The sequence below is a fragment of the Protopterus annectens genome, chromosome 7.part0, assembly GCF_019279795.1.
Source record: "Protopterus annectens isolate FY-2018-M chromosome 7.part0, PAN1.0, whole genome shotgun sequence".
Classification (NCBI taxonomy): Eukaryota; Metazoa; Chordata; order Ceratodontiformes; family Protopteridae; genus Protopterus; species Protopterus annectens.
Genome location: NC_056739.1, coordinates 1,754,552,884 through 1,754,578,337, shown reverse-complemented (window position 1 = coordinate 1,754,578,337; position 25,454 = coordinate 1,754,552,884). Strand labels below are relative to the sequence as shown.

The 25,454-nt window shown below is 38.9% G+C and overlaps 1 protein-coding gene across 2 annotated transcripts in view; it reads right to left on the bottom strand.

The window, feature by feature from the left end:
* The window catches only part of LOC122807225 (alanyl aminopeptidase, membrane), a 1,192,582-nt gene that overhangs the window by 1,020,494 nt on the left and 146,634 nt on the right, over positions 1 to 25,454 (bottom strand). For both annotated transcript variants that reach the window (XM_044078301.1, XM_044078300.1), the window contains exon 2: positions 19,024 to 19,190. The gene's annotated coding sequence lies outside the window, so the exon portion shown is untranslated. The remainder of the gene's footprint in view (positions 1 to 19,023; positions 19,191 to 25,454) is intronic.

Below are 25,454 nucleotides of genomic sequence, written 5' to 3'. Positions count from 1 at the left end.
TAATGCTAGTAGTGGCGTGTTTGTATTTATATGACAAGTCACCCCCTCCAGACTAATCTACCAGGACTATGACCTCAGACTCCTTCATATCCTCATATAAATAAATAAAATATAAGACTTCATACCACAGTGAAGCTAACTGAAGAACTCCATACATGTCACCCACAATTCATAAAGCATATCTTAATAAAGTAGAGTCTCTCTCCATTAACTGAAACATCTTCTTTCTTGGGAAGATTAACTATCTCATCCAAAACTGTCATACCTTTAACTCTATAAATATACTCTGTGTTTTATTGTAACTTTATCAGTGCAAGCTTCCTCAGTGAAATAGCATCCTCACCTACTAGATGCACCAATATACTCAATTTTTTCATAACCAACATAGCCTCTGTCTAGTCCTTACCTATTGTCATACATCCACTACTTAAATTACATCACTGTGTTGCTTTATTCACCATACAGGGGAGATATACTTCAGTGCCTACTCAAACTGTCTATAAGGGCTTATCCTGGGCCAATTTCCTTGTGCTTAATGATGATTTCAGATGGTTTGACAGTCCCTTCACACCCAGATGACCCTATAGTAAATACCACTGCATATACCCCAAGTCTGTACTCTTATCTCAGCTTTTGCAGAGAGGCTCATATTCCTATTTGCCACAAAAATATAATGTCAAGCTTAGAAATAAACCCCTTTGGTGGAACTCAAATATAACGAAACTCTACAATAATAGGAAAAACAAGTTCATAATCATAAAGAATAGAACAAAATCTAGGATATCATAAACAACATCAGAAGGGTTAGTATAAAACTCAAGAACAAAATTATTAAATCGTACAAACCTAATACTGAACTAATATGTGCTATATCAGCAAAGGATAACTACAGAACATTATTTAATTATTCTTTAATAATCATTGCAATGATATTATTTCTAATGCTATCACCCACTCGTACTCTCTTGATATGGCTAATATCCTTGCAGATAAACTTAGCTCCAGTTTCTCCTCTCTCTCTCCTCCAAATTCAAGTATTTAGTCTTTACCTTCCAGTAATCACATTTGAAGAGGCAATAAAGATATTTCCCAGAACCAAACTATGGGTTCAAATAGCATACCAGGTTATTTCATGTTCAGTGTGAAACACCCCTTCTCAGAACATCTCTTTAAACTATTCAGCCCCATCTTCTCTGCCAAATATGTATTTGAAGCCTAAAGAACACACACAGTAGTTCCCTTCTACAAGTGAGGCCCCACCATGCACTCTGATAACTATAGACCTATTAACTTTACCAACATCATTTGCAATGTGATGGAATGCAGTACTGTGGACCTCATAAGGAGGGATATAGGGAACCTATAATCCCTAGGCCCTACACAATTTAGCTTTGTAAAAGGTAAACCGTGCCTATTAAACAAAGTTAATGTTTTTAAAATACTCACAGAAGCATGGAATGAGGGGTAACTCTGTACAAATAGTTCACATCAATTTACCTGAAGCTTTTAACTCTATATCCCACTATGGCATAACTGACAAACACAACATAAACCCTGTGCAACCCATTGGATTGTCAGCTGGCACACTAATAGGCCCCACTCTATTAGACAGATGGCACACTATCTTCTAAGGGAACTGCCATCAAGGGTATAGCCCACTGTTCTGTTTTGGGACTACAATATGTTCTGTATATTATTTACTTTCCTGATGTCAAATCTGACATTAAAGTCTTCTGTATGGCCAACGTCATTGATGATTGTAAGCTTAAAGACATCATCTACTCCACTGGAGACAATGGAATCTTCCAAGAGGGCCAAACCTGGACAAACTTAAATGTGTTGGGATTGTGCTCTAAAGCTGAAAGGCAAACAAGTGTAGCATCATACAGTTTAGGAAATATAATTTTTCACACCTACTCTGTCAGATATCTACTTATCTTCATGAATAACAAGCTCTTCTTTGACCATAACATATTGACTATCATAAGCAAAGCATTCCATTTCACCTAGGGGATTGCTAAGGGTGTCTCCTCTTGGTCAAAGGAGGTCACCATTCCACTCTTTGCATACTTCCTCAGACACATATTAGAACACAATGTGCCCTTCATTCTGTACTTCTTCAAACACCAAGCCCAACCTGAAAAGAAAACTAGCAATTCCTCACCAAAAAAGAATCTCAGATATGATTTCCCTACATTTTACAGATAAAAGCCCTGCATCTCTTATCTGTCTGCTACATACACTCCTTTGTGGTTATTTTGTTTGGCCCTCAGTGCTGAAAATTCCCTAGGCCTACTTGATCTACTTCATATCTGTCAATCTGATGGTAACATAAATGTAAGATCAAGGAATGTAAATCTAAATCTGTAGGACTTGTGGACATAACAGGCTTCTCTCCCAAAGAAGTCCCCACCTCTGGAACAAACGCCTTCCTTCTGTAAAGCAAAACATGTCTCTCGTATTTTCAAATCAGACTTAGAAAAATGGATGGGATGCTGAAAATTTATCCCAGGCTTAGCCTCCTATCCCTTTTGACAGGTGGAATACCTAGTTGGATGTACTAGTGAGACTACAGTGACTAGGCTTCAAAAGGCATAACTAGTCTATTACCTAGAAGTAACCTTTGAATCTAGGCTTCAAAAGGCATAACTAGTCTATTACCTAGAAGTAACCTTTGAATCTAATCTATGAACCTGTGAATGAGCTAAGCTCAAAACACTTTTTTATATGACAAGAACTTTTAAATGTGAAACTTACTGGTTCAACATTTTTAATAACAGCGAGTATATAACATTCATTTCAAATGCACTAATTATAGCATGATAATAAAACAGGCATGGTTTTAGATGCAGTGACTGAGAACTGCCTGTTTTTAATAAATTAATGCCAAATGCCTGCTGTTGTTAAACAGTGAAACAATTGCAAAAACAAAAGGGTGTCATCACTTGTCAAGGATATTATATTACAGCTATGTAAAGCAGCTAGCACAAACATATTTCCCAAGGGATCCATGCCACCTATTTAACATTCAACATGTTTGCAAAAGTGCACAAATCTCAGTCTATGAGTTTTTATGCTTGCCATACCTAAGTACCAAAGTTTGCATTTACTGCAATAGGCTACCTTATCCTATGTCTCTCTTCATTTTCTTACTCAGTGGACTTCATTCACTTATGTTAGCCTTACTGTTTTGGAGAAAAGTTAAACTGCACATGGTCAGGTCATGTGACTATTAAGAAAAAATGGATTTTTCCATCCGTCTTTAAAAGTCCTCATAGACTTGTGCCCTACTGGCTGTCAATGAGGATGAAACAACCATTTTTTTCACAAATGCTGAAGAAAAGAAACAATTTCCTAGCTGTTAGCAGGACTGAAGAACAAATCCCAGATTCCACTGTTATTAAATGTTGACAGGAAGAAACATTAAAAGATGAGAGGGCCAGCATTCTCCATGTGTATATTTTGGATTCTCATAAGCTGGCCGTCAGTAATGTATTGTTTAGTCTTTTTCCCTCTTATTTAACATGCTCTCTGTTAAAGCACAAAATATCTTAACTCTAAGTTACTGGGTCTGTAGTAACTACATTATATGCAATGGCCTTAATGTCCTGTTTTTCACATTGCTGCTACCTTATTAACCCATTACAAAGGCATAAATGAAGTGCAACTCATGGATTCCTAATAGTGCGATGTTATAAAAAAACATCTAAAGGCAATAGAGCTATGCAGTGCACTGCTATATATCACAGATATTAATAAATTCACAGGATGGGAAACAGAATTTACTGAGTACAGCTGTATGGTTGCTCTTAGTTGAAATAAGCCTCCACTATATTGGGAAGGTACATTGGGACAATAAAGGAATTCTTCTATAGCACTGTAAAGTAAACAAGCAAAACCAGCTGCATTATACCTCTCAACCTGCATCATCATCATCATCATCATCATCATCATCTTCTTCTTTCGGCTGTACATGTTAGGGGTAGCCACAGCGAATCATCTGCTTCCATTTCTTCCTGTCCTCTGCATCTTGCTCTGTCAAACCAACCACCTGCATGTCCTCTCTCACCACATCCATAAACCTTATCTTAGGCCTTCCTCTTTTCCTGTTACCTGGTAGCTTCATCCTTAGCATCCTTTTCCCAATATAGTCAGCATCCCTCCTCAGCACATGTCCAAACCAACATAATCTCGCCTCTCTGGCTTTGTCTCCAAACCTTCCAACCTGGGCTGACCCTCTAATATACTTATTCCTAATCCTGTCCACCCTCATCACATCCAGTGCAAATCTTAACATATTTAACTGCCACATCCAGCTCTAACTCCTGCATTTTTGTCAATGCCACTGTCTCCAACCCATATAACATAGCTGGTCTCACTACCCTCTTGTAGACCTTCCCTTTCACTCTTACTGGCACTCGTCTGTCACAAATCATTCCTGACACTCTTCTCCACCCACTCCATCCTGCCTGTACTCTGTTCTTCACCTCTCTTCCACACTCACTGTTACTCTGAACTATTGATCCCAAGTATTTAAACTCATCCACCTTCGCCACCTCTAGTCCTTGCATCCTCACCATTCCTCTATCCTCCCTCTCATTCACACACATATATTCTGTCTTAGTCCTGCTGACCTTCATTCCTCTTCTCTAGAGCATATTGCCATCTCTCCAGGGTCTCCTCCATCTGTTCCCTACTCTCACTACAGATCACAATGTCATCTGCAAACATCATAGTCCATGGGGATTCCTGTCTGATCTTGTCTGTCAACCTGTCCATCACCACTGCAAATAAGAAAGGGCTCAGAGGTGATCCTTGATGTAATCCCACCTCCACCTTAAACCCATCTAGGTACAAAGACTCTAGAGAAGTAGGTAAATCCAGTTAAAATTCTGGACATCTAATTACCATAAAATTTGAATGCAAAGTAGCACTTAATTCTTCCTGCATCCAGCAGGAATGTGGTGTGCTACTAAGAAACATATGTTCAAAAAACAGAGTGACAAAAATGATGGCAAAATATAAGCACACTATCAAAGAGACAATGTAAAGTCTGTATACTTTAGAACTGTTTTGCAAAATCCTCCCATACAGGGTCATCTATTTTTGCTTCTGAAAAAGGGAGATGTAAGACACTTGTCCTGTTTCTTTACATTACTAGTGCCACTAGTGTTGGTCATGTAGTGTGGTTTTTTTTTTTTTGGTACTAGGCAGCTTCAAAAACATATGATGAGAGAGGATTCAGAAAATTGTGTGAAGGGCTAAATCACCTCTGAAAACAGGGACATACACCCAAAAATAGGAACATCATGTGCAGGAGTAAATCAAGCCTGAAAAGAGGAATGTTCCTCCCAAATAGGGAGAGTTGAGAGCTCTGAACTGCATTCAAGAAACTATTTTCTTTCAGACATGAGCCTGCACTCATTGCAAGCATTCTTAACCCTGGAAAATGCTGACATCTGCACAGTCATAGAAGCCGGGTTCAAAGCTGTTGAGAGCACCCCAGCTGTACCTAGTTACTCATCCTATCATACATTCAGACCCCAAACTGTGGGTAGTCAAGCCAAAGGAGGTGGAGTTTCAATATATATTAAAAACATACACACCTCCAGGCTGGTCAAACAGTATATGAGACACTCCAGGTGCAGTTAACCATTGACAAGACCCCTATACAAATCATAGCTAGCTACCGGCCCCCAAATCTGACTCAAGATGCCCAAACTGCCTATCTAGACCTCTTTGAATCTATCAAGATTCAACCATTTACCCTGATCCTGGGTGACTTTAACTACTCAAACATAGACTGGAAAACTACCCATGCCAGAACACAAATGCCCAGAGATTCCTCGATTTTGTCAATGCAAATGCTTTGGAACAGCTAGTCGATACCCCCACAAAAAGTGATAATATCTTGGACTTGGTATTAACCAACATGAGTAACCACTGCAGCATCCCTACAGTACCATCCTCCCTTGTAAGATCCAACCATAAAGTGGTCACGTTCTAAGTCATCATCTCCCCCGACCCCCCTCTAGATAGGGTCAAACAAAAAAACTTCTCCAAAGCTAATTACAGCCTCCTGAGGTATGGTATAAACAGCTTCACAGCCTCCTCCCCCTGTCTAGGAACTGGCACCAGTATCCAAAACTATACCAAATTACTATACAAAAATTTATATAGATGTATGGAATCAGGAATACCTGACAGAACTAAATCATCCTCCGCAAGGAAGATAAACCTGTCTGGTGGACATCTGCAAGAAATAAACTCTATAACAAAAGAAAAAAATTGCTGTCCAGGACCAAAAAGGAACAGGTGAACAATTGGAAACAATCTCTCCTTAACCTAAACAAGCAAATAAGAGCATTAGTGAAATCCTCCAAAGCAAACTTCGAGTCCAAATTGGCCACATCTACTAGAGACAGTCATAAGGCCTTCTTCACATATGTCCGTAATATAAAAGGTAGCACCCAGATCTGTTCAGAACTGGTGGTCAAGGACACCACATATACAAATGCCGTAGATATAGCAAACTTGCTGGCTGACAGATTCAGCGAAGATTTCACCCCTTTGTTCCCTCCATCAGTAAATCAAGTACCTGCCCCCTTCCCCTTATATTTAAGAATCAGGTCATCACTGCTCTCTCAAAGGCATAAAATACAGCCTGCATAGGACCTGATAACACCCCAGGCTGCATCCTACATGAACTCAGACAGAAACTTGCAGCACCATTAGGTGCCCTACTCAACCAAAGCCTGAGAACTGGCTTTGTCCCAGCTGAGTGGAGGACAGCCACTGTCATCCCTTTACATAAAGGTGGAGCATCCACCAATCAGTGAAATTACAGACCCATCAGCCTAACTAACCTGATCTGCAAGGCCATATAATGGATTATCATGAACCTCATTAACAAGGACTTTGGGAACCTCCAAAACTCAATCTCACACAGTTTGGCTTCATCAATGGGAGGTCATGTCTGTTAAATTTGGTTGACTTTTTTGAGACAGTCACCAAAGCCATGGATGAGGGGAAGGCAGTGCACCTTGACATGGCCAAAGCCTTTGACAAAATTCCCCACTTGGGCATAATAGAGAAACTCTCTCAACTAAGCATCAGTCTGTATGTTACCAGATGGATAGCTAACTGGCTCACTGATAGAACCAACCTAGTCAAAATAGGGGAAGCCACTTCAAGCAGTAGACCCATATCGAGTGGCGTACCCCAAGGTTCGGTCTTGGGGCCTCTGTTATTTTGAATATACTTTTTTGAGGTGCAGGCCAAAACCAGTGGGTTATAGTTGACTAAGTTTGCAGATGATTGCAAGCTGGGATCTGTCATAAATTCCCCTAGTGACATGGACATCCTCCAAGGGGGTCTCACCCAAACAAATGACTGGTACCAGAAACATGGCCTCAAGCTGAATACAAAAAAATGCATCATCATCCCCTTTGAGGAGAGTGACATCCCCACAAATTATCACATTAATAGCAATGTCCTAAGCATGCCATTAGTCATGAGGGATTTGAGCACCCAGATGGATAGCAACCTGACTTTTGACCACCATGTTGCTTCTATTGTACGGACATCTTTCTACATGGCTCATCTCATAAGTAAGGGTATCTCATCCAAGGACAAGGAGATCATAACATCCCCATATTCTTCCCTTACAAGGCCTATATTGAGTACAACACCCCATTTGACATGTACCTCAGAAAGCACATGCAGCAGCTGGAGAGACCACAGAGGTTCCTCACCAGCAGAATCCAGGGCCTCAAAAATCTACCATATACAGATAGGCTAAAAGCCCCATCCCTCTACTCTGTTTCATACAAACTCCTCAGAGCTGACCTCTGTTTGGCATACAAGGCGATCTCGGACCCCACCTTGATGGGACTGCTGCATATCTGCAAGTCAAGCTCCACTTGAGTAACCTGCACACACGGCCTCAACCTGGTCTGTGACATCAATAGGACTTATTGGCGGGCAGATTTGTGTCCCAGAGACTCCCCCATCTATGGAATAGACTCCCTCTCCACGTCAAGCAGAGTACCTCTTTACCTCTTTTTAAGTTTAACCTGGATAACTGGATCTGAAATAGAAAATACATCCCTGGGATTCCACCCATGTCACTGCTGGATAGGGGCATTGGGTGCTGATTTGTCAATACATGGGCTAAACTCTTGGCTAGACTTATAAGGGCCTCAGGGCCAATAGCCTAGTAACTTAGTATGATCCTATAAGGGATTCCCCTGAATGTGGAGGAAATATTTAATAATAAAAAAAAAAAAACACAAAAGTAATCTTTTTCATTAACGGTTTAAAAACAAAATATTTTCTGTGCCGGCTCCCATTGTTTAGGAATAGTTCATAGGTTCATAGGTAGGTACTAGGCTATTGGCCCAAGGGCCTAAGTAAGCCTAGCCAACAAAATTCCCTGGCTTATGCCAACCCAAGAAAGTTAATTTCCTGTGCCCCTGTCGAGCAGAGCCACAGAAGTGATCCCCGGGGTGTATTTCCTATTTCCCATCCACTCATCAAGATTTTTCTTGAAGAGTGTTAATGAGGAACTTTGCTTTACAAAGATGGGTAGCTTGTTCCAGAGTATGGGAAGTCTCTAGGACAGGAATTTATCCCTCCAGCAAGTCCTGTTTATTGTGGTGACAAGGTTTAGGTCCCTAGAGTGTGGAGCTTGGAGGGTTTGGGATTTCATTAGGTGTAGCATGTCCAACAGCTCTGGGTCTGACATAGCTTTATATGTTAGCAGAGATCACCTCGGAGTAGGCAATATGCTACAGAGTAAAGCTGGAGGTTTTTGAGACGCTCAGTGTAGGGCATCTGTTTGAGGCCAGTAATTCTTTTTGTGAGGTACATCTGTGGCCTTTCCAGCTGCTGCAGATGTCTTGTGAGGTACATTCCAAAAGGGGTGTTGTACTCTATAATGGGTCTGAGTGGTGACTAGAGGGGAACAATGGCCTCTTTTTTCCTGGATGAGAACCCTTTTGTGATGAGGTGTGCCATGTAGAAGGATTTCATAACTACTGTGGCAATGTGATTATCAAAGGAGAGACTACTGTCCGCCTGGGTCCCAAGGTCTCTTATCACACATTCGGTGTTAAGAAGACTGACTCCTATGTGGTAGTTCATGGGTATAGAGTTTTTACCAAAGGGGATAACAATGTACTTTTTGGCATTGAGCTTGAGCTCATGGCTCTGACACCAGGCATCTGTCTCAGTGAGGCCCTTCTGTAGGATGTCCACATCATCTGGGGACTCGACTATAGCTCCTTGTTTGCAGTCATCTGCGAACTTCATTAGCCAGAGGCCTTCTGTGTTAGCCTGTACTTCAGAGAAGTAGATACCAAACAGGAGAGGTCCTAGCACTGAACCCTGTGGTACTCCACTTGTCACCGGTTTGAAGTCAGATTTGGAGTCTGCAACTTTTACAGTGTGGGTTCTGTCAGTGAGCAAGTTGGCAACCCATCTTGTGACCTAGGGATTTATACCGAGTTATTGAGTTTATCTATAATTCCAGAATGGGGGATGGTGTCAAAAACCTTAGCGAGGTCAAGATAGGCTGTGTGAACCACTTTACCCTCGTCTACGGCTTTGGTGACTGCCTCAAAGAAGTTGACAAGGTTCAGGAGACAAGATCTGCCTTTCACAAACCCGAACTGGGTGGGGTCCAGAGTTTGGAGGTTACCAATGTCTTTGTTTATGAATTCCATGATTGCTTTGGCCTTGCAGACCAGGCTCGTCAGACTAATAGGGCGATAGTTGCCAGGATCAGTGGTGGCTCCCCCTTTGTGGAGTGGGATAACTGTTGCTGTGCGCCATTCAGTGGGCACAAAGCCTGACGTGAGACTATGAGTGAACATGGTGCTTAGGTGGGGGGCCAGTTTGTTCTGAAGTTCGTGTAAAACGCAGCCTGGGATGTTGTTCGGTCCCATGGATGCTGTGTTTTTGGCTTTAGAGAGTGCTGCTTTTACCTGTGAAGATGTGATTACAGGGACTCTGCATTCTTCCTGTACAGATATGGGCCATTTAAGGGTTGAGAGGGGGGTAAAGTTAGCACTGAACCTATCTGCCAGGATGTTGGCAATATCAGTTGGTTCTGTAATTTTTGTGCCATTGTGCTGTAACTCAGAGCAGATCTGGCTGTTGCCACTGAGATTCTTGTCATAGCTATAGAATGCTTTGTGGTTGTCCTTAGAATCAGTGGCAATCTTGTTTTCATAGCTAGCTTTGGAGGATCTTATAAGGGATCTCAGCTTCTTGTTGAGGCTGACCACAGAGCTCCTCCACTCATGGGATTTTACTCTATTTTTCAACAATTTCTTCCTTCTGTTGTAGAGTTTGTTTATGCCAGGGGACCACCAGACTGGCTTCCTTTTTTTGGAGGATAGTGTCTTGGTTCTGTTTGGGATAGCACGATCCATGCACTCATGTAAGTGCTTATAGAGTGCATTTGTGTAGGATTCAGCAGTCATAACTGTATTGTCCATTTGCATGGGTGTCATGAAGTTCACCACTTCTGTCTTAAGAAGCATGAAGTTGGCTTTGGAGAATGTTTTTACCATGGTTTCCTTAATGGGGGGTGGGGGTGGGATGTGGATATCTAGGGTGATTAGCTTATGGTCGGATCTGACCAAAGAGATAGTCAGAGACTAAAACCATAGATCAAACTCAAACCGCCAAACAAACCAATGAAAACAAAAACCTCTAAGGAAACAGTCCTGCAGCGATAAATTCAGTGAATCCAATGAAAGCAAATAGTCGCTTAGTAAATATAATATTGTAAGCACTTTTATTTCACACAAGAACTTTCGGTAGGCTTAATATCCTACCTTCTTCAGACAAAACAATGCATTCAAGGGAAAACTAACTTAAATACTTTTTACCCTTGTTAATGACCTCATAATTGAGGACCCACCTACAATTAAAAACACTACTATTGAGTACATAAAACCTTTCAATAAGTCCTAAAAGAACCTGTTATGCATACTGTTTTTAAAAATCAATACAAACCACATGTATAGACCATAGATACTATTGTTCTATATCATATTAAAAAATATATTCATATTAAAAATAATAATAATAAACAGACAAATACATAACCCCACATAAAGCAAGGTATAATTCAATCAGTAAAAAGCAATAAAAAGCAGAGACAGCTGCCATAAATGTGGGAAATCATCAACCCAAACCAGCCAAGACCTCTAAAGCTGATAAGAGTCTACTGTGCTTACCAAATATATTATCCTGCCCACACATACCCCCCCCCCCAACACAGAAAACACAGGACAAAACAAAATGTGAATTGTCTACGGATTATCTACGCAAGGCCAATAATTTTAAAATACAAGACAATGTGTGGGTACGTATTGCATATATGCATATATACATTGTTTTGGTATATACATACAGGACTTTAGATCCTTACATCATTAAAATGATGTGTGGGCATGTATTGTATATACGCATATACACATTGTTTTTGTATATATATACAGGACTTTAGATTTATTCATCATTTGGTTTATAAGCAAGGGACCCAATACTATTAGTAATATAGGGTAGGATCAGTTCACTAAATTAGTTTTAGTGACTTTGTTTGTAAATCCTATCATGCTTTTCAGAAATATGGAGGTAACATTTTGTCAGTGCAAGATAATATATTTGGTAAGCACAGTAGACTCTTATCAGCTTTAGAGGTCTTGGCTGGTTTGGGTTGATGATTTCCCACATTTATGGCAGCTGTCTCTGCTTTTTATTGCTTTTTACTGATTGAATTATACCTTGCTTTATGTGGGGTTATGTATTTGTCTGTTTATTATTATTATTTTTAATATGAATATATTTTTTAATATGATATAGAACAATAGTATCTATGGTCTATACATGTGGTTTGTATTGATTTTTAAAAACAGTATGCATAACAGGTTCTTTTAGGACTTATTGAAAGGTTTTATGTACTCAATAGTAGTGTTTTTAATTGTAGGTGGGTCCTCAATTATGAGGTCATTAACAAGGGTAAAAAGTATTTAAGTTAGTTTTCCCTTGAATGCATTGTTTTGTCTGAAGAAGGTAGGATATTAAGCCTACCGAAAGTTCTTGTGTGAAATAAAAGTGCTTACAATATTATATTTACTAAGCGACTATTTGCTTTCATTGGATTCACTGAATTTATCGCTGCAGGACTGTTTCCTTAGAGGTTTTTGTTTTCACTAAAACCATAGATGGTTATTACTGGTGAATGCCAGATCTTCTAGGAGATAAGCCATCTGCTTTTGGCTTCAGGCCTTATCATTTCCTTAGGTATTCATGCATGCACCATTACCACCCATACTGCCACATGTTATTTCTTTCTTACGAGTTATTTCATTACAACATAGCAGATACAGACTGGTTTATTTCTTTTTCCACAAACAATCACAACATTTTGGGTTGTTTTTATTTACTTCTATTTTTCAGGAGACAAAAACGATCATAAGCCATGGTCAAAGTCTGTGTTAGACTTTACTGCTCAATACAGCATGAGTGCATGCTGCTTTAAAAATTTGCAAAAAGAAAAATCCGTGGTATCCCTCAAAGTCTCAGAAAACCAACTATGCAATCTATAGTCTCAGAAAACCAGTATGCAAACTGTAGTCTGAGAAAATATTTTAAGCTTTTGAGTTTCAGTTCTAAGGTAGCACAGTCTCGGTTTACACTATGGTGTGAAGGGGGGAATGGGGACTTGGTTAAAGGAATGAGTTTAATACTTTTATTGCTCTACAGAACCATCCTCTGTAACCCCTCCCTTACTCCAAATAATCTGATTATATATAAATTAATGAATGTCTTTAATGTTTTTCAATATACTAAACTAGGATCATTTGTTTGTGTGATTTAATAAAGGATATTACATTTTTAACTTAACTGTGGACTACCTACTATTTTATTATTTTGTAGTACGTATTTTAAAGTCTGTATTATATTAGTGAACTAGGTTTCTGCTTTGTTTGTCTGCTTTAAAAACAAATTCTGAGACTCCAGTGAGAATACTGCAAATGTTTCTGCATCCTAAATAAAAACTGTAAACAGAAAGTATCACAGCTAAAATTCCTCAGCAGGTGAACTTTAATATCAATTATATATTTACTATTTTAAAAGGAATATGCACTACTGTTATGTAAAAAAAAAAACTGAATGCCTCTCAGTGACTCCAGTATTTCTGTTGATATATTTTGCAGTAGTGGGAAATTTATGGATTCTCCATTGCTTTGTCAACAGCTGGCTTTCTTGTCCTGTTCTAACCTCACACAGACTGAGTCATTAACCAGTCTTAGTTACTTACATTTCCCTCACCATTCCAGTCTGACAGTGATTTACTGTCTCTCTTTTGGAGGGGACAGCATAATATTTTGCAAAAGATGCCAGAGCTAGAATCATACTGGCCCACCCAGCACCTCTAGTTATCTTTGTAACTCATAAAGGAGGCCTTCCCGTTTCTCCAATTTTCTTATAAGATGAATGGTTGTGATTATATATAGAATTAGATGCACTCATGCTGTATTGATCAGTGCTGTCTAACACCTGATCTCTCAGTTTCCTTGAAAAAAAACAATGAGTGGTGGGGCAAAGAAAAAAAAATCCAGGGACACTTTTAAATATTATTCTAATAGAACAACACGTTTCACATTATCATTGTGTATTTTCTGAACAATAAGAAGCATGAAACCCTAATGTCCTGCATTACTGAAAATTAAAACTTTTATAAGGATAAGGCAAAACTATGAGGCTAAATCAGGGATCTTTTGAAAATTCTGGTCAGTTAAGAAGTAAGCACTCAGGCATCTACAATATTTTCCCGTCTTATACAAGAAACCTACCATTCCTAATCTATGCTCTCCGGATTTGTTAATCAGTAAAATTTAATCCTTTGTCTTCCCCAAGAAAGAATTTGTCCCTGGCACACTTAATCCTTCCTCTTCTCAAACCGATGATATCACCATATGGGAATGTTGTCTTTGCACCAGTGAACAAGGCAGGAAATTATTAAAGAAAACAAAAATGATGAGTACCTTTACAATAAATAATAGGTAGGTAGGTAGGTTGGTTCATACTAGGCTAACTGCCCTTGAGGGCCATTTTAAGCCCAGCCAGTTATCTCATTTGAGAATCAAACCCTGCACCTTGTGTTTATAAGGTAAACACCTTAACCCTTATGCAAAATCACATCTTTCATCTATTTCTTTCAGAGAATATGTTGTTATTTTTCTTTTGGCTTTTTCCCGGTTAGGGGTCACCACAGCGGAACTCCGGTCCGCTAATGATTGGCAGTAGATTTTCACGGTGCTGAGGTGCCAGCTCGATGCCCAACCTTCAACGAAGGCACGCCCATTCACGCATTTCTTTCGAATGCCACTTGACCATGGGGTGGACATGCAGACTCCAAACAGAAGGCGCTCCAGCCAAGAATCGAATGGAAGAACCTCTTGTTGTGAGGCGACAACGCTACCGCTGCACCACCGCGGCTCAGAGAATATGAATATAACTTAACATAATATTTAGTATGCTGTTCACTATAGTTCTTCACAAACAATAATAACATGTATCAAAATATATAAGGTCACTTGGTAAAATTACTTGCAAGAATAAAGAGCCCAAAGTGTAATATTAAATGTTATCCATTATAAAATAAAGGTAGTTACTGTAGGCTCTGCTGAGATGAAATATATTCAAGATCTGTACAAGTGAACTTATAAGGGGTGTAGAATGAAAGCAGTGTAAATAACTATAACATAGAGGTATATATAGCAGAACTGAAATCTAAGGTTACCTCATTAGATACACTAATATATTTCAATCATTTATTTCAAATTGTCAGGCTCCCACACTAGAAAGAAGCTCTTCCTCACAACCATGCTATGAAGCATTGGCTTACTCGATGCCAGGCAATGGAGTCCCCTGTGAAGTGGAATGTCAGACTCTGGCAATTTCAAGATAGACAGTTAAAAATCTATTCATCCAATGGATAGAAAATGTTGTTTTTTGGCACTGACTTATGGGAGGGACATGCCAACAGTTTTAATAGTTTAATGCAGTAAGAAAATAACTTTGTTTAGTTGCAGTAGTCACAATATCTGCAGTTAATATCAATTAATATCAATTTTGTCTGGTAAAAATAATACTATCAAGTTTCAGGCTGACCAACATTTTCAAATATTACATAAGTTGGGAGGTAAGATGATGGAATGCACGGGTTTACTAAAAATTAACATGTTATATAAACACAATTTTAATAGCTCTATGGAATCTGCTAATGAAATCCAAGAGGGATGGGGCAATGATTTGCTAACAGATATTCAGAATGTTGCATGCTATAGCATGTTACAGTTTCATAATCATAGTAGTCTGTCTGCTATTTATATAATTTATTGTGTTAAAGCTTGTGCATCATTGGCAACGGTAACGTCATAGACTATGTCAGAGAGGGCAGTCCCCCAGTGACAGCTGTTTTTAATGACATGCTAAGAATATGGGTTATCTTCACATGATTTGAACCTGACTGGTGGCTAAAGGTAAAGGGAAGGATGTAATTTACGCAATATCGTGCTCAGATAAATAACTCACTTGCTGACACACAAATGGGTGAGACTTTGGTTGCTAGGCATGACAGTGCTTGCTTTTAGTATTTCTGTGCATATATTTTTGTTTTGTTTTTTTTTTGGGGGGGTAATAGAGGTTTGTTTGACTTTTTATAGCCTTCAGATTTAGTACAGAAAAGTCACTTTTCAATTCTTGGAAACTCTCTTTTAGAAATTCCATAGTAAAATATTACATTGGTCCCTTAAGCAAAAGATATTGGATAATTGCAAGAATGGTGGGGGAATCCTTATTTATGTCATTCATAATAAATATTTATATGTGTGTGTGTGTGTGTGTGTGTGTGTGTGTGTGTGTGTGTGTGTGTGTGTGTGTGTGTCTATATATCTATATTTATATATAGATATATATGTACATACACATATAGATCATAGAACCCTCACATCCTGAGCAAGGGCTGTGTGGTATATCTCATTATGTTTCTGAAAAATAAACTTAAAAAGCATAAGATAAATACATACATATTTTGTGATTATTTTGTGATTATTAAAACTGAACAAACAGCAATGCTATCAGTGAGAAGTTTTCTTTACACTGATAACAGTACATTCAGAGTCTTTTCATAAATAATATAATATGTTTTTTCCTAACATTTTACAAATTGTTATTATTTTGGAAACTGTACAACATAAACATATATTGTTAGAATACTTTTGCTAACCAAACATAAACTTTCACCACATGACAGTATTAAATTCATCTTTTAGCGTATGTTTAAGATATTTGCAGAAATATGAAATATATACATAATTGTATTGTTAATATAAATTACTCTAAATGGATATCGAGATGTGCAACTTATAGTGTGCATATCAATATCAGTTTTCTTTAACGTCTAAGGTTTCACAACGCCATGTAGTAATTTGTACACTACTTGTTTTTTGAAGTATTTACATATAGAATTATTATTTTCATACCCACTAATAAAGAACTAGCAATATCTCCAGTATTGACAATGAAGTTTCCCATCTCTTATAGAATTTCACACCATACCCTTTGATTGCATGTATGTTGTTATCTTTGAAATTATGAATAATAAGTCATTTTTCTACTGCAGGACATCCTAAATTAACAGTCTTAGTGTCATATTGTTAATAATTTCTTGTCCTCACCAATACTGCCTGTTAGAAGCTGGTAGGTCACTTTGCTAAAGACGGATGCCATAAGAAGCAATGGCAGTATACAAAATAGGTGCTACTGGCTTGAACAAGATGTTTCTGTGTGTGTGTGTGTGTGTGTGTGTGTGTGTGTGTGTGTGTGTGTGTGTGTGTGTACACACACACACACACACACACACACACACACACACACACACACACATATAAAATCCGCAGAAATTCATATTAACAGTTCTGACTTTTTCATTATGAGGCAGATGTGGAAAGTTGCTAGACTGGACTTACAAGACTTTCCCCATGGCTGTGTAGTTATGAAGTGAATATTGGACATTTGGACATAGGGGTCAACAGGTTTAAATAATAATTGCAGTCTCTGTAGCTCAACGGGTAGGACACTTATCTTTGGTGCTGAAGGCTGTGGGTTGTATTCCCACACCATGTAGTTGGATGAACTTTCCAATACTGACAGTAGAGTACAGTTTAAGTGTGTGTGTGTGGGGGGGTGCAGCACTCCTGAGTGTGCCATCCTTTGGAATAGATATTAAAGGAAGATCCATCTGCTTCAGTTGGTGGTACCTCAGGTGTACGCAAAAGATCCCATACCACTTTTCAAAAAGAGTATGAGGAAGTTTCCTGGTGCCCTAGCCAAATTTCCCCTAGTTAGTACGAATACCTGCACAGTTCTTTCCTGAAGAGATGTCATAGGCCTGGTGGGACTAACCCAGTCAACAAAGATATATTAAAATAAATAAATAAATTGGGGGTTAGCACTCCTGAGTGTGCTATCCTTTGGAAGAGATATTAAAGGAAGATCCATCTGCTTCAGTTGGTGGTACCTCAGGTGTACGCAAAAGATCCCATACCACTTTTCAAAAAGAGTATGAGGAAGTTTCCTGGTGCCCTAGCCAAATTTCTCCTAGTTAGTACGAATACCTGCACAGTTCTTTCCTGAAGAGATGTCATAGTCCTGGTGGGACTAACCCAGTCAACAAAGATATATTAAAATAAATAAATAAATTGGGGGTTAGCACTCCTGAGTGTGCCATCCTTTGGAAGAGATATTAAAGGAAGCTCCATCTGCTTCAGTTGGTGGTACCTCAGGTGTACGCAAAAGATCCCATACCACTTTTCAAAAAGAGTATGAGGAAGTTTCCTGGTGCCCTAGCCAAATTTCCCCTAGTTAGTACGAATACCTGCACAGTTCTTTCCTGAAGAGATGTCATAGGCCTGGTGGGACTAACCCAGTCAACAAAGATATATTAAAATAAATAAATAAATTGGGGGTTAGCACTCCTGAGTGTGCTATCCTTTGGAAGAGATATTAAAGGAAGATCCATCTGCTTCAGTTGGTGGTACCTCAGGTGTACGCAAAAGATCCCATACCACTTTTCAAAAAAGAGTATGAGGAAGTTTCCTGGTGCCCTAGCCAAATTTCCCCTAGTTAGTACGAATACCTGCATAGTTCTTTCCTGAAGAGATGTCATAGGCCTGGTGGGACTAACCCAGTCAACAAAGATATATTAAAATAAATAAATAAATTGGGGGTTAGTATTTGCCCTAGGGTAGTTAATTGTTAATTAGATGTATTTTCTGGTTTTCATGCATTTATTAAATTAATTAGTGGATACAGTTAAATAATAAGGCTTACAAAAGTTTTTATATATATTTTTTTCTGAACACGAGATTTTTCAGGTCTAAATTTGAAGTTTAGAACTGGTCTGTATTATTGTCGCAGTATAAAAGACTTTGCTTCTTCGTCTAGTTAATAATTTGAACACAAAATTCTGAGTCTGTTTTTGCTTTATTGTGATTAGGTTATATGCTTTTCTTTGTGTCTTAAAGTAATAAAGACTGCTTTTGTTTAAAAAAAGAATTGGTATCTAAGGTAAAAGGGTCATGGAAACATTGTGACAAGACCTGGCAAGGTTGAAAATTGCTAGATTATATTTAATGCAAGTGTATTAGTAAAATAAATATCAGAAAAATGTCCACTTTGTCAGGTGATATATCAACAATAAGCAAGTGTAAACAGAGAAAGGGAACAAACAAGCTGAGATGAATACAAGTGCTAATCTGAAACATAAAAAAGCAGTGGGTGTGTCTAGAATGTGAAGGAACCTATCAAACCAATAGATTTTGCAATGTAGTTTAAGTGTTTGCATTCCTCTAGGACAGAATGCTTCAGTCTGTTTCTACTGGGTGCTGTGAAATAGATATAAAATGTGTCTTGCGAAATATAGCATTCTTTGCTTACCTTTAACAAACTAAAGCTATTAAGTTCCAATTCATCTATAATCCGTGTCTGTAAAGCTAGTTAAGCAGCAGGATGAAGTAAGTCAATGCACTGGAGTTATTTGTGCTTCTGTTGATGGTTACCAATGGGGCTCTGTACTAGAGCCAGCTCTTTTTGGATTCTTCTTCCTAATCATAAAAATGAGAAAAGGATTATGGGAAACCAACTATGTTAATAACATGCTGAGTGACATTATTACTTAATAGATGATGCTGAGTTATTTAAGAAAGTCTACAATAACATATATATAACTCATGCAGTAGTAATAACTTTAATATCAGTAAATGTAACATCAACAATGGCAAAAAGACTTAAATTATGATTACAAAATAAATTGTTAAATCATTAAAAAATGACACTTTCATTAAATATCTAGAGTAGTGATAGATAATTTAAACTTTGACACAGTGTATCTACCAAAGTCAGAACAGCATATTCTGCAGCCCATCTAATTCTAAATGTGTGTCTAGTCGTGCCTGTCAGATAATTGTGTCACTTTATACCCCATCCATTCAGCCAGTTATTGAATATGATGTGGCATTTTGCAGCCTTTAAGCAAGCCTACTGAATGTGAAAAGGCATTATTCCTTACTGTGTTGAAAAAAAAAATCATACAGTTTGAATTCTTGAACTATTCAGAAAATCTTCAAGAAATACCCCAATATTCTGTTTCTTATAGGCTGCCAAGAGATGACCTCTGCCTGGTTTATAAGAGAATGCTTGATGCATGCTTGGAGAGCTATCAGCATTTCGGGTAACTTCCTTCAAAACTAATCTGGATTTGTATATGAGAAGTAGAAAATACAACACATGGTTTTGGCAATCATCTTAAAAGGCCAATAGGTTACATCCTCCAAGTCACTGAGATACAGCTGGATTAATTTACAACCTTAGAAGTTCATCACTTTATCACTGATGAAAATCAATGGCCACAAAAAAAAAAAAAAAAATCGACAGTCCTAGGGAGCATGTATGGGAATACGGAGTAGCTGCTTTAATCACAGCACAAGACAATGAACTAGAACTGGCTTAGTGAACTTATTGTTCACTGATTTGAGTACAATGACAAAAAATCCATTTTCACAGTTGCCAGAGAGATGAAAGCTGATTTATGTATGGCTGGCTACATGATGAGGGTAAGCCCTGACTTCAGCACATCCCTCTACCAAAAACAGAAAGCTATGGTTTCCTACTTAAAGCAGCTAAGAGTTCTGGGCTATAAAGTCAACTTGCAACTTCCTACTAACCTGCTTGTGAGTAAAGGTGATTCCACAATGGCCTTCACATCCCCACATGAAGCAGAATTTATAAACAGGGACTGAGTGCATTGCACAACTCATCATATGCAGAGGCACCTAACACTGACAAATCAATGCAAGGTGGCAGTAAGAAAAGAGACAGAAACTGCTTGACTGTCCCTCAAAATGCTCATCATCAAAAGAAAGGTAGAGAAGAGAGTGGCATAAACAATAATGACTTTTAGCCAAACAGACCAGCTGCTGGAAAAGATAATAGATTCACCCTTCTGATGCACTCATCAACTAAAAGTCATTGTAATGTAGAGGATATACCTTTCCTAGGTCCCAAGTTAACTTTGAGGATGTGTGTGAAATGGACAAGGAGGATATTGCAGGTTCAGGGAAAGACTTAAGGGCTAGTAAGTGTGGGTCCTGAAGTAGTTATGGGCAGTCCTTCTTAATCCCATAGCAGTCCGTGTCTAGTTTATTGGACATTATCCTGGTTAGTAATCCCATCTTCAGCATGGGTGCATTTTTTGTGTCTCAATTCTCCCTTCGGAATTGTTTCTTACACTACTAATGAAATGTTTAAAGTCATAGTGCCCATTGGTATAAATGACTTGAGATGTACCTCTCAGGACTATAAGAAAAGAGAGGTGATGGTAGTCTGAGAATATGTGTCTGAAGCAGGTATAAACCTAACCTTGAGCAGCATTCTACCATCCCCAAGAATGATGCTACAATACAAATAAAAGATTATTGATTTTAACAACTGGCTTAGCTTCCGGTGTCATTCTAAGGGAGTATAATATATATATATATATATATATATCACTGCTTTGGGAGGAAATGGTAGGCAGGCCTAACTGCTTTACAAGGAATAGCCTGCAGCTATCACCCCAAAAGTTTTTTTTATATTGGCTAAATCCTCGTCTACTCCCATAGTGCTTTTTTTAGCCAAAAGCAGTCTTCTAAACTTTCCAACATAATAAAACAAACTCTAAATAAAATAAATGTATTACTGTTCAATTTTAGGAGCCTTAACAGAACACTCCATCCTTTGCAAGCACTCCTTAACCTGGAAAAATACTGATATATGCAAAATTGCAGAGACTTGATTAAACACCAGTGAGAGCACTCCAATAATGCAGGGTTTTCATGATTAGTACATGTTCAGGCCCACCACATTAGACAAAGGCACTAAAAGTGGAGATTTTTCCATATTCATAACAATCCATTTCATCTCCAGACTCATTAGACAAGATAATGAAATGCAGCTTTTCCTCATCCCACTTAGTACTAACAAAACCTTTTATTATATCATAGCTAACTGTAGGATCCCCTCTGTGTCCCCCTCAGCCCATAGCTTCTGCCTAACCAATATAGAATCTGTATTCATTAAGCCAAACTCTATTCTCATAAGAGACTTTGTCAACCTTCCATTAACTGGGAAACTCATGCATTCTCAAACATGTATGCCCAGAAATTTCTGGACTTCACCAATACAAATTCTCTGGACCAGTTAATCTGCATCCCAACCAGAAGCAATAAAATCCTGGACTTTTTCCTTTGCACCCCTAACTTCCTCCTTGGTCAAATCATATATTTTTTATGTGTGTGCTAGGCTAATGGCCACTAGGGCCTTTGAAGCCTAACCATGCATCCCAAATCTCTGACAAGTTCTGGTACCTTTGATAAGTGTAAGAGGGTTTGGGAGATGAAACATTTACAAGCAGGGGCCTGAGAGATGAACCAGTTACAGGCTGCATTTCTCCATTAAAGACACAGGTGCCAAACTAGGAATGGATTTCCTGTTCCCCATCCAGTTGTCAAAGTTGCACTTGAATTTAATTAAGGAGGAGCTCTGCATCACATGTATGGGCAGCCTATTCCAGAGAAGGGCTTGTCTCTGAGATGCATACCTGTCTTTCCAGCAGGTCCTAGTTACATTACAGGCAAAGTTTAGTCTTTAGAATGGGTAATCCTGGTGATGTTTGTTTTACAGTTATGCAGAAGGTCCATCAAGTTGGGGCCTGACAATGCATTTTTATCATGCATAGATCTCTCCTCAGCAGCCTTTAGGGCTTTGAGTTACTCTGCATAGGAAATGTTACTTATGCCCTGTATTCTGTTAGTGAGGAACCTCTAGGGATATTCCATTTGCTGGATGTGCATGGTTAGGTACATACCAAATGGGGCATTGTACTCAATGATAAGTCTGATAAATGCTGAATATAGTGGAACAATGACATCCTTGGACCTAGATATCATGTCTTTGTTTATAAGTTGCACAACACAGAATGATTTCCTCACTACTGTACACATGGGACAGCCAAAGGCTAGATTACTCTCTATGAGTGTCCCCAAGTCCCCGATTACTGGGTTGACTCTTAGGGGTATTTTGTCAATATGATAGTTACCAGGGGTGGATGACTTCCTGAAGGATACTGTTATGCATTTCATGGCATTTTGTTTTAGTCCATGACCCTGACACAAGTTATCTGCCTGTGTCAGCCCTTCCTGGAGAAAATTAGTGTCAGTGGGGGATTCTATGATAGCTCCTATTTTGCAATCATTTGCAAATTTGGTTAGCCAGAGGCTCTTGACATTGGCCTTGATTTCAGAGATGTACATGCCAAAAAGGAGCAGTCCCAATAGGACTGATCCCTGAGGGACTGTGCTTGTAACTGCCCCCTTTGTAGAGGTGAACTTCCCAGTCCTAACTTCCTGGGTACTGTCTGTGAGCCAGTTGGCTATCCACTGGGTTTCATAAGAGTTTATTGCGATAGTTTTGTACTTCTTCCTGGTAGGTACAGCTGCCTCTGTGCAGCTATTAACATGATTGTATAGGATTTCTTGAGCAGTTCCTCATAGGCAGTAGTGTTCTCAAGATTTATGGGGGCTTGAAATTTTGCCAGGTTATCGCTTAATAGTAGAACGTTAGCCTTAGAGTAGTTACAAAACATTTTAGGGTTAGCTGGGGTCCTGGGTTTTATTTTTCTCCAAAGGAGACTGTTTTGTGCTCTGATCTTACCAGAGAAGACATTACACTAGGAGGTGTGAAGCACTCTCCCATAATAGAGAGAACAGATCCAATATGTTTGCACCCCTGGTTGGTGTACTGACAATCTGGTCCAGGGAGTTTGCATTTACAAAATCCAGGAATCTCTGTACCTGCACGTTATTGTATATGATTCCCAGTTAATAGTGAATTAACTAAAGTCACCCACGAATATGGTATTGGGTTGGATGGTGAGTGTTTCCAATGAGGTTAAATACATGTTATGGGTTTCCTTGGTTATACAAGTGGGCATATGGTGTGCAAGGAAACGTTATGGGATTTTGCTATAGCGATTTGAACATGTAGAAGTTCAAGTGCATCACATCCTGTTTGACCAGCCTTGAGGTATCTTTATGTTTTTTATGTAAACTAAGACACTACCACCTTTATTCCCTGTCTGTGTAGCATTTGGTCTGAATGTGTGGAAGACATTATAGCCTTGTACTGCCAGTGTTCTGTCCATGGCTTTAAACATGTCTCAGTGACTGCACAGACATCAGCATTCTCTAGGATGAAGAGAGCTTGTAGAGAGTAGAGTTTTTTTAGACTCCTAGTATTTAGCAGTAACAACTTTAGATTTTCTTGGTTCTGATTTGTTATGTCAGAAGTGCTTTCAGTCTGGCGTTGCCTAAAACAGGCACTGTAGGGGAGGACAATGTTTTAGTTAATATTCAAAGGCCTGGAGGGGAGAGGTGCAGACCATCCCCGGTAAAGAGGTGTTGTCTGTTGACCATCTCCTTCCATGCTGACAAATATTGCACCCACTTAGCATGACACCAGAACATAAGATAATCATTAAAGCCAGTCATATTCTGTTCGTATTGAGGCATCATCTTTGGAGAAGGTAAAATGCTGCTCAGTGCTAGGCTCATACCAGCCTGGGACACATATTCTGAGAGTGTAGTCTTGGGAGGTACATCTCTGTTTATTTACACCTACATGGACTATGACTGAGTCACACTGGTACTTGTGATCTAATGACCTGAGTGTGTGCATAATGTAGCACATCCTGGCCCTGATAAGCAACTGACCATGACTTTTTCCTTACTTATCCTGGTGAGCTTCACAACATAAATCAGTCACATTCACCTTAAGACTGAAGCCAGAAGCATATCCCAATACCTTGGTAGATTACGCCAAGGCAAATCTACTAAAATGCCATGATAACCTGACTAAATTCAAAACCCCTTCCATCAGGACTACCACCCTGCTTAAGCAGAATACTTTATTGCCAAGTTCTGAGCTCTTGTACATTGCTGCATAGATGCATCTGTCCCCCTCAGAAGTAAATACCATACCAAATGTAAAAATAAACCTATATGGTGGAACCTCAATATAAAGAGGTTCTGTAATAAAGGAAAAAAACTCATTGCATGTAAAAAATAAATTTAACTCTCATGATGACAATAAAGCTCTTTCTAAACTTAACAAGGAATTCTAGACCCTGATCAAATCAACCAAAGCCAGATATTAGGTAGAAATAGCCACACAAGTGAAGGATAATGGTGAAGCCTTCTTTAACTATCTAAAGCCTTCTTTAACTATTAGAAATCTCAGAAAGAATGTGCAGCACTGCACAGAGCTAACAGTAAAGCATAACACATTGTCTAACCCTGAGTTCATAGCAGATCTTCTAAGCAGACAAATTAAGTTCAAACATCACCCCCCAATAATCACAGATCACATACATGCATCTACACCTTCTCCTCAAATTCCCCAAGAACAAGTCCTCAAGGTGCCATCCAAGGCCAAGAACATTGCTTTTATGGGGACAGATAAGAAATTGGGCTGCCTACTGGTCAGTTTAAAATATGATTTGTCTGACTCTCTACAGAGGTTATTCTGTATCAGCCTCCAAACAGGCTTCATTCTAGATCAGTGGAGGACAGCAACAGTCATTCCCTGCACAGAGGTGGGGCATCAACAGACCCTGGGTAGTTATAAACCCATAAACCTGACAAGCTTCATGTGTAAGGCTATGAAAAGGGTAATTATGAAATTAATAAATTAAGGCATAAGTAACCCACAGACTCTTGAATCAAGCTAGTTTGGATTTATCAAGGGTAGATCCCATCTACTTAACCTGGTCACCT